The sequence below is a fragment of the Amblyomma maculatum genome, chromosome 6 (genome assembly GCF_055883805.1).
Source record: "Amblyomma maculatum isolate TAMU_Amacu chromosome 6, ASM5588380v1, whole genome shotgun sequence".
In the NCBI taxonomy this organism is placed as follows: Eukaryota; Metazoa; Arthropoda; class Arachnida; order Ixodida; family Ixodidae; genus Amblyomma; species Amblyomma maculatum.
Window position 1 is genome coordinate 53,945,925 of NC_139349.1, and position 6,106 is coordinate 53,952,030.

Genomic DNA, 6,106 nt, shown 5'->3' on the forward strand with positions numbered 1-6,106 from the left:
TGCTCTCGACATCACGTCTCACCCACGTCATTCCCTCTTCTTGACTTCCGCTAGAACAAAAAACTGGGCTCTGATCTGCATTGCTTCCCTTGTGTGTCTATACATTACCCTTATTATTATTTTTCCTAATTGCACTGGGGGTGCCAAATATAACATCAGGCCATAATTTCGGCAGGCAGGTACAGACAGAATTCACTGTTAAAAGGGATGCTGAAACCGAAACACAGGAGGGAGAGGGGGCAGGAGAAACCAGAGTCCTTCTAAGACTCTTGCATGGGAGCTTGGTGAGCGGCTACTTTTTAACTTTTTTTTTTTCTGTCTACACGTGTGATGGCACACTACGTCTACTTTTTCAATTGCAATCGCCGAAAAATGGCGTTTTCTACAAGGTCATTTTCAAGTTACACAAACTATACTGATGAGATTTTGGGCTCATGAGCACTGTCTTCAGTGGCTTGCAGGTATTATCACCACCACGATGCACGTTTAATGATGACATTAAACCAAATAAGAAAATAATGGCATTAACTCACCTAAAAGATTAAGCATTCAGTGCAGTTTCCTGTGCCCGTGTGGCATGGTTTAAATTCTACTAAAATTGTCTCTTTTCATGAACAAGATCCATTACTGTGTGTGCTCTCCATCTACTGATGACCCCCATTCACACTCAGCACTGAAAGTGAAGAACGACATACCACTCAGCCATGTAACAGTCTCTAATTCCCGAAATCTTGAGCCCCCATGGGAAGATGCAAGGACTAAGGGACATGTCACTTAAGTACCAAGGGATTTAGTGCACAGAAAACATTCCTGAACTGCAACTCTAACCACATCCACGAAATACAAAGAGCTTGAACAATCGTTTGCAACATGCTTCCTCTCAGTAACCACTGGTGCTTCAACTAAAGAAAATGCTCTTTAAATCTACGATGGCTGCAAGGTCGAGGCTGTCCTTATCTCTATTACCGATCGCCAACAGCAACACAAATGCTACACGGAATGCTGCAGTCTTTGATGCACGTCAGCACAACCTCTACCTATGATAGCATGTAACACAGCAAAAATAATATTAAAAAATTTAAGCAAAAAAAAAATTGAACACCCACCCCCTAATATTACAGAAAATTACTATACTGTAGTATAGATCTACCCTCTTTACCAAATCCGAGTTAGCCATTGCAACGTCAGCCTATTGTAAACTGTTTCCGTAACAGGAAACAGAAAAATAGCGTCGGGCAGGCTTGAGCTATGTATACCCTCAATTCACGCCCAGTCTACCTTAAGCAGAATTACTGGCAGGTGCAATGGCAAAGAAAATAGTGGAACTCAGAAACAGCACCATAAAGAAAGAAAGACGGAGGAAAAATGCAGCTGCACAGCTGTATTCAAGCAAGTCTCGCAATAGATTTCGAAAACTTGTACTGCTTTACTTGTTACCTTTTACTCTTTTCCAGCAGTATGAAATGAGGTCTTCATTATGTCACCTTCCTGGACCGTCCATTCTTGGAGTGACCCTTGGTGCTTGCATCAAGGCACCTTCAACAGAAATTCCATTCGACAGTGTCAAGACAGGCACACACAATGGAATGAGGAGGCAATACACGAATGACAATATTGCTAGTTAATGCATGCTTCGGCTCTTAGCGTACAGAGAATGGCATATCGCGTATCTAACAAACTTGCTCACCATTCACTTTGATGCTTTGTAAATGTCATGGTTCAGCTTTCGTTTAGTTCATGAAATTATTTGCACTTCGCGTCTTGTGGATGCAGCTAGTTGTTTGGCGGTCACCGCAAAGAAGAAAAAAAAAAAGGAAAGAAAAAAAAGCCGTCCCATGCAATGCACTTGAATGTGGCTTTGGCACCTTTACAGGGTGGCAAAATGCCAAGGTCCCGTTAGTGCGCACTACACCAACACCTACGCAACATTTCTCATAGTTTTAGAGAGTGCAATCAAAAAAGTGCTGCACGGTGTATTCAGGACCTCCGAGCTGATACACTACTCCTTCCCGCCAGTCAGACGCCAAGTCTTGCCCGGAAAATCCTTGCAATGCGCTTCAAGGCTCCGGCAGAATGAGTGGGCCATGCGTCATTTCTACGGCAGCATCTGATGATGGCCCCAATTATTTTAACGTCACTCGGCTCTAACAAGAACGGTAACATCCGAGCGCACCAATCAGTGACCAATCACAATGTAAGCGAGCATTTCTGGGAAGGCAGTCATGACATCGCTCCCAATTCACAGTAATCATGCAACTCACCACAGTCATAGCTTTAACAGCGTTGCGGATAGCAGCACCCAAGGGCAACGCGTCTCACAGTTACTGCCCGAAGCTGACGGCACTTAACTAAGGGCTACCTCAAGAGGCTATCCAATACCGACGGTTTTACATCAATATAGGGCAACGACCACCACACACACAAGGAAAGGCCTAATAGGCCATAGGAAAGAAGTAAGTCGACGAACAAAGTTCAGGATACCGCCTAATATGCCTAAGGGTTTCACCAGTCGTAACTAACTTCATCAACAGCATACACACGAGCAAGAACAATTAACTTACATGCCAAACAAGGTCACTACCGATCGTAGGCTACCTTGGTCGGTGCCGCTGGTACTTGCTGGATTGCGCCTTCATTTCGCATGTCGCATCAGAGAGGGCACCACGGGTACCGCTGCAGCAAGTTACTACCACGACCGCTGCCTTGACGCGTCGTGTGGTAAAGTAAACTTTGAGGAAAAGCTGCGTCCCAGGTTAAATGGTTGTGCTAGGTTGGCTGTCCGCGATTTTAGGTCTGTGCCGATGTATGCGTACACATTTTAGCCAGTTGGTTAGAACTGTGCGATGTGAAGCGACACATTAGTTTTAACCGAGTGCAGCAGCGCATTGTTAATCATCACTAATCATCACCCAGAGATGTATCAGTGCGTTTGGAAGAAGCATGCCTCTCGCCTAACCCTGATTTTTCATTGTTAATAGTTGAATAATACGAATAACGCATAAATATACAGCTAGGCAACGTACGTGCTTGTAAGCATGTTATGAATATACATTTATTACATGAAAGCTGAAAGCGTTCCATGCAAACACCCTGCAGCGCCGTCCCAATTATCTGTAATAAAAATCTGATGTACAGTCGGGGACACAAGTATCTTTGAGGGGCATATTCATGATTTTGGCAGTGACGTAGGGGATATAAATAAGAGAGGTTGTTGTTGTGGCTGTAGGAAGAAGGAAAATGAAATGCACGGGCCTGCTACTGGCTCTGCAGCTGAGCCACCTCCGCTGCCTCGTGAGGACAGGAGGAAGTAGAGAAGAAAGAAAAAGAAGAGGAGAGAAAGACGCGCGCCGCAACATCCGTTGTCCACCACCTAAGCGCTTGACTTCTAAACATACCGTATAATAGGCACAAACTGTCACTGATTTAAAAAAAATTGGGGACGATTACGTCACTTCCTAATGCGAAATTTGAGCGCAGCTCATCAACTGCGAAACGTAGCCGCCGGCGATCAGGATAGTCTGCAGCACAGTAGTCGGGCATCTTAACCATTGCACCGCCGCGGCTTGGGATCTTGTTATAAAGTATGAAGTAATTTAGCTCCCATTGACGGCGGCCTTGGAAGGACGCCACAATAAAAACAGGAGGGGGGGGGGGGGGGGGGGGGGTTAAGCATAGCTTGAGCCTAGTGCCTAGTTTGCAGCGATAGCCTCTAACGCCCGCTTATCAATTTATCAATCCGATGGGTTTTCATAACTTGATAATAATGATAATTGGTTCTCGAAAGGAAAGGCGCAGTATCTATGCTGTTGCCGTGGCTGTAGGAAGAAGGAAAAGAAAATGCACCGGCCTGCTACTGGCTCTGTAGCTGAGCCACTGATTTATTTATTTATAGGAAGGGAAAGGCGCGGTAACTGTCTCACTTGTTTTTCTGTGGACACCGCAACCGCGCCGTAAGGGAAGGGAGGAAGATGGGAGTGAAAGTGTAAAGAGAGAAAGAGGAGCCGTAGTGGAGGTCTACGGAGTAATTTCGACTACCTGGGGATCTTTAACGTGCGCTGACATCGCACAGCACACGACGCCTCTTCGTTTCGTCTCCATCGGCGGCTGCGTTTCGATGGAGGCGAAACGAAGAGGCGTCGTGTGCTGTGCGATGTCAACGCACGTTAAAAATCCCCAGGTGGTCGAAATTACTCCGTAGACCTCCACTACGGCTCCTCTTTCTCTCTTTACACTTTCACTCCCATCTTCCTCCCTTCCCTTACGGCGCGGTTGCGGTGTCCACAGAAAAACAAGTGAGACAGCCACCTCCGCTGCCTCGTGCAGACAGAAGAGAAAAAGAGAAGAAAGAAAAGGAAGAGGGAGAGAAAGCAGCGCGCCTCAACAGCCGTCGTCCACCACCGAAGCGGCGGCGGGTGCAATGACGACCTAGAAAAGAAAAATTCAGGGACAGGCAAGCCCCCGCCGCAAGCGGCAGTGACCTACTTGCCCCAGCCCCATGAGGGGAGTGCCACACTTGCTCTATGGAGACCTGTAAGGGGAGGGGGAATGAAAGTGGTAGAGGGAACCGTAGTGGAGGGCTACGGAGTAATTTCGACCACCTGGGGATCTTTAACGTGTGCTGACATCGGACAGGGGTAAGATAGGTATTGTTGTTGTGGCTGTAGAAAGAAGGAAAAGTTGCAGTGTTGGTGGTTGATCCTACGGGGCTGGGACGGTAGGTCAACGTCGCTTGCGGGGGGGGGGGGGGGGGGGGGTGCTAGCCAGCCAGCCACCAAATTTTTATTTGTTGTAGGCCGTCATTGCACCAGCCACCGCTTAGGTGGTGGACGATGGCTGTTGCGGCGTGCCTTTCTCTCCCTCTTCCTTTTCTTTCTTCTTTACTTTCTCGCTTCTGTCCGCATTTTCGCCGGGGTGGGGCAGTGGTAAGACGCCCGACTACTGTGCCGGAGTACTCGGGTTCGAACCCGACCTCGGCGGCTGCGTTTCGATGGAGGCGAAACGAAGAGGCGTCCGTGTGCTGTGCGATGTCAGCGCACGTTAAAGATCCCCAGGTGGTCGAAATTACTCCGTACCACTACGGCTCCTCTTTTTCTCTTTCCACTTTCACTCCCATCTTCTTCCCTTCCCTTACGGCGCGGTTGCGGTGTCCACAGAAAACAAGTGAGACAATTACCGCGCCTTTCCCTTCCTGTAAATAAATAAGTTCCCTCCTTCCACTTTCACTCCCACCTTACTCCCTTCCCTTACGGCGCGGTTGAGGTGTCCACAGAAAACAAGTGACGCAGTTACCGCGTCTTTCCCTTCCTATAAATCCATCAATCAGAGGCAGCCGAGGTGGCTCAGCTACAGAGCCAGTAGCAGACCCGTGCATTTTCTTTTCCTTCTTCCTACAGCCACAACAACAACATTAGACAGACTGGAATGACGTTATGGACAAGGAGAAAGATTTCGCCAGGTTGCCGCATTGCTTTCGCAATCTACCAGGCTAAACCAAAGCTAATCCCTAGCTAATGTTTTTCTTTTCCTTCCTAGAGTCGCGACAACTGACATCGCGCAGCACACGGATGCATTTGCGTTTCGCCTCCATTCTGTCCAGAAGGTGCAGGTTTAAGCATGATTGGAACATAGTTATACGAGTGAAAGCAAGTCAGGGTTCGTGTCTGTTAACATCAGCGTTCCAGCATGAAAAAAAAAAAAAAGCAAATGAAAGATGGCTTAGCTCTGCTATACCCGGATATACGTAGCGAAAAGCAGTGACTACCTCGAGATCAGAAGAATTTAATTTCTCCAGCCTTCTGGGTGGGTGGGTGGGTAAAACATTTATAAATAACAATTAACAGAGAGGTGTTTGGGTTAGAGACATATCGGTCTAGGTGCAGCCCCTATTCCGGGGCCCCATTGGCAAGCAACGCCGCCCGCGTCCGTTGAACCAAGGCATTTTGAGCCTTCGGGTCTTGACAGCCGAGCAGGGCCGCCTCCCAGTCCTCTCTCGTTGGATTGGGGTTGGGGGTATGGATGGGTTTGACTGGCACGCCCAGACCATGTGGAAGGTGTCAGCCACCTCCTTACAGTACTGGCACGCACCATCAAAGGACGGGTTGAAATG

At 47.8% G+C, this 6,106-nt stretch overlaps 1 protein-coding gene across 5 annotated transcripts in view; it reads right to left on the reverse strand.

Annotated features, from left to right (window-relative positions):
• The window catches only part of LOC146185764 (uncharacterized), a 40,756-nt gene extending 38,098 nt beyond the window's left edge, over nucleotides 1–2,658 (reverse strand). For 3 of the 5 annotated variants that reach the window (XM_084606687.1, XM_084606684.1, XM_084606688.1), the window contains exons 1-2: nucleotides 2,562–2,658; nucleotides 1,438–1,536 (exon numbers count right to left, since the gene is read on the reverse strand). The gene's annotated coding sequence lies outside the window, so the exon portion shown is untranslated. The other 2 variants (XM_084606685.1, XM_084606686.1) reach the window with 2 other exon arrangements.
• Between the last annotated feature and the right edge of the window lie 3,448 nt (nucleotides 2,659–6,106).